This window comes from Rhipicephalus sanguineus, chromosome 3, assembly GCF_013339695.2.
Source record: "Rhipicephalus sanguineus isolate Rsan-2018 chromosome 3, BIME_Rsan_1.4, whole genome shotgun sequence".
Classification (NCBI taxonomy): Eukaryota; Metazoa; Arthropoda; class Arachnida; order Ixodida; family Ixodidae; genus Rhipicephalus; species Rhipicephalus sanguineus.
The window spans coordinates 18,457,386-18,461,376 of NC_051178.1; positions in this window are offsets into that span (position 1 = coordinate 18,457,386).

Below are 3,991 nucleotides of genomic sequence, written 5' to 3' on the forward strand. Positions count from 1 at the left end.
TGGCACCGCGCAGCGGCATATGAGTCATGTGTATAATTTTTCCAACAAAGCACTTATATTATTGAACGACGTCTATGGTTTCCGAAAGTTAGCGTCCATGCCACATACTCCCCAACATAGCCTATGACGTTACCAAGAATTACTACTTACGAATGGTTTCTTTGGTACGTTTGAGCGACTATGCAGTCTGCAAAAATCCGGTCGGGTTGTGTATTACACGTGAAAGTGGGGAGAGCGATTATGAATGCAGAGAAAAAACATGGTTTATCCCTCCGTCATAGGAATCGAAATAACACGAAAGTAAAGCGTGCCCTTACAGAAGTAACCGAATGTTTACTGTACATTGATATAAGAGAGTTTGCACAATGTGCATTGATGTCTGGCAGCTAATGGCACCGTTTAACGTGCATGCACCCACTTTGATGATTGGTGGTACATCTCCATCCCGACGACTAATGTTCTTGTTAAATGATTAAACAAACCCTTGTGGTAGCTGTAGTAGTTAACGGTGAAAGCGCAATCAGAGAACGAGGTGTGATAGCCAGAAGAGCGTCCCATATTGGACGCAGAACTTGGTCGCCATCCCGCGGCATGTTAAAATGTAATTGAACACCACGGCCGGACTAGAGGGAAACGCAAAGCGCGTCGTGCCGCCCCGGTAGCCCGTCTGCGATTTTAGGGGCGAAGCTCCTTAAGGCGGCACCCGTTCTTCCCTCGTAGTCGTAGTAGTGCGTAACCAGTCGTAACGCTAGTACCAGATCTTGACCTCCAAGGTGGTGCCGATGGGAGATCTTTCCTGTGCGTTGTTGAACAATAAAAAATTCTATATACACAGCCGAGTGGCGTGCGCAGGCGCAATGCACATGACAGTCGACAATGCTAATCAGGATCGGGATACCAAAACATATTCGCATCATAACCAAGTATCTAAGAACAGTCTTTCCTTACAGCGCAGAACAACAGAAGTGTCACTGATACATTCACGGTCTTTCTTTTTAATGTGATAAGCCTCCATTAGTTCTCTCGCCAGCGCATTCCCACTTCTGCCCAGAATTCGAATGCTAGACAGCACTGGCTCACAGGCACAGGTCCTACAATGCATAGGCAGATGAAAAGTCAAATTATTTTTAACAGATCGCTCGTGTTCTCGTGCTCGATCGTTGACGCAACGACCAGTTTGTCCGATATAAGCCTTGCCACAAGTGAGTGGGATTTCGTACACGACGCCTACGGCGCATGTGACGTAGGGCCGAACGTGCTTTTTTCCGCACGTCGGTTTTTTAAGTGGTCCCGAAATGCGAGGGCATAGCCCAGCGAGTGGTGGACCCCGGCATAATACACTTCCGTGTTAAAATTCATATAATCAATTCTTGGCCAATCCCCCAGTGTGTCCAGAGCCATATGAGGAGGAACAACAACAACGTTCTATAATTTGTAATTTGCGATTGGGCGCTTATCCTTAGTTAACTTAAATAACACAGAAGTTAGAATAATTCGGCAGTAATCACAATGGGTAAGAATTATCCAGCAAGATTTTTTGCACATTCGTGCCCCGATCTGTGCGGTATATCAGTGGCAATAATATTTTTGCTCCACTCGTATACACACCGCTTATACGCACCACAGTATAGAAGGACACGTATAATTTAAGAAGATAACATGATACAGCACGATATCAGTAATTAGTATTATTGATAGAGAGCGATACTTACCAATCCGGGGTAATTTATTGCTCATATTAGTTGCAAACTAATGGCGAAGGGTGTAAAATAAAAGGTATTCATGGGCTGGCGATCGTAGTTCGTAATTAAGAGTTGTCTAGCTAATTTAAAAAAGGGGGCAAGTAACAGCACAGTTATTTGGAGGAGCTCGTTGTATAGCGTCAATTGAAAATGGAGTGGAAATTCATGAATGGAGCGAGAATATTGATTGGCTAATTAGTAGTTTAGATGTCCTTAAGCTTCATTTAGCAGTTAATTATGATAAATGAGAATGACTCAGAATAATACACACTGAATACCAATATCTCGGCAAAGCTCATCCATATTCGCATCCTGATGTGATAATTAGGGACCAGTCATAACAAGGAATTCACGATTTACAAGTTTACATTTTAAGTCTGTCAGTATAGGAGGATATATACCGCATACATAGTTTCAGGTGGCTGTGACGGCGGAGGACGCAAAACTCAAGCCGGTAAAGATGAAACTCTTTTATTGCGCGACGTTGGGCCCACTAGCTATACAATGATAACGGCGAGGACGGACATCGCTCGTCGATATTCTGCTCATCTGTGAAATTCGTCGGCTTTTACACACGCCTTATTGAACCTTCCAGCGTTATTCCTGGTGCTCGCGTTAGCACTAGCATAAGCTGGATTACTCGTGTCCTACGCGAAATCCTAACATAACAGTCTGAAAAGATTCTCGCATCTTTGAGGCCACGTATACGGCGAATACAGCCAGTCCTGCCAAGCATACCGATGAACCTGAGCATGGTTCTCGCGAACCGTTCAAAATGGTCACAAACGCTTCGCTCCCTAAGCTTCTAGGAACAATGCTAAGGTAAGTAAAATCATCACTTGAGAACTTGCGAGTCACACAGTGCCCTGAGATGACCTAATAGATCCGAGACGGACGGCGCCCACTTCGGCAGCAGCGACAACGCCGTTACGTAGGCGTAAGCCGCTGCCAGCCACTCGCTGATTGGTTGTTCGTTCCTCAGACTTCCTTCGTCCACGCCGACGCTGCCCATGTCTGGGATGTCCTGAGACAGCGCTGCCGTCTGTGTCCTTCTTTCACTATTCCTCTGTCTTTTCGCGCTGCTTTTATGCGAAGTATGTCGTACGAAATTGCCCAAGCAACCACTCTAGTCCCGAGATGGACGTTTCGGCCATTGTCCCCGGTAGCGCCGACGCCCAGTGACGCCGGGGAGCGAAACGCCAGACGAACGCCCGCAAAAACGCGACATGGGGTTCGGCCTTACCGGCGTCCAGGTCCAAACATTCGCGTTGGGCTGGTATTCCATGCGGTGTCTTTGAAGGTTGTACTGACGGCTGTAAATCCTCTGCGGTTTCTCGATACTCAGGTGGGCGAGGTGTGGGTCTTCTTCGGCGGGTTGCAGGAACACGTGGAGATTGTCTTCGTTGGTAGCAGCTGGCTGCATGGCGTCGAGCTTCGTTTCTGGGTTCCTTGCATAAACCATCTTGGACGGTGTCATCTGTGTTTCTTGTACCGCCGTGTTGTAGGCGAAAGTTACAAACGGAAGGATGACGTTCCGGTTCTTGTGTTCAACATTGATGTACATGGCCAACATATCGCCGATGATTTCAAGCGTTCTGTCAGGTCATTCGTCGGCGGGTGTTAGGCGGTTGTCTTGTAATGACTGGCGCCACGCTGTACCGCAGGATGGCTCGGGTTTGGTCAGCCGTAAAAGCGGCCCCTTTGTCAGAGATGAGAAATTATGGCGCACCTTGTCGTAGCACAATGTTGTCTACGAAGATCTTGGCTACCTCGGTGGCACTACCTTTGGGGCGGGGCCTTCGTTTCGGCGTAGCTGGTGAGGTAGGCTATAGATACGATGATCCACTTATCGTAAATCGCGCTAGGAAGTCCATCCAGACCTGCTGCAACAGTCGGCGAAGTGGTTCGATCGGCTGAAGACACCCTGCTGACCTTGTAGGTGGTGCCTTCCGTCACTGACAATCTTGGCATGTCCTCACGTAGCGAGTGACGTCGGTGGTAAGGCACGGCCTGTAGTACTTCTATTGTGTCGTCACGAGCGTGCACGAAAACGAATGCGTCCAAACGTCGGGTCGTCGTGTAAGGCCTGCAGAACTTCTGGTTGCAGTGACGAAGGCACAAGGATAAAGTACTTGGTAGTTGGAACAACGACAAGGTACTTGGCTTTAGTAGGAAGCCGTTTTGCAAGAAAAATCATGTCCTCTGTGGGAGGTCACAGGTGCTTGCGCGATCCCAGGTGCTTGTGTTTT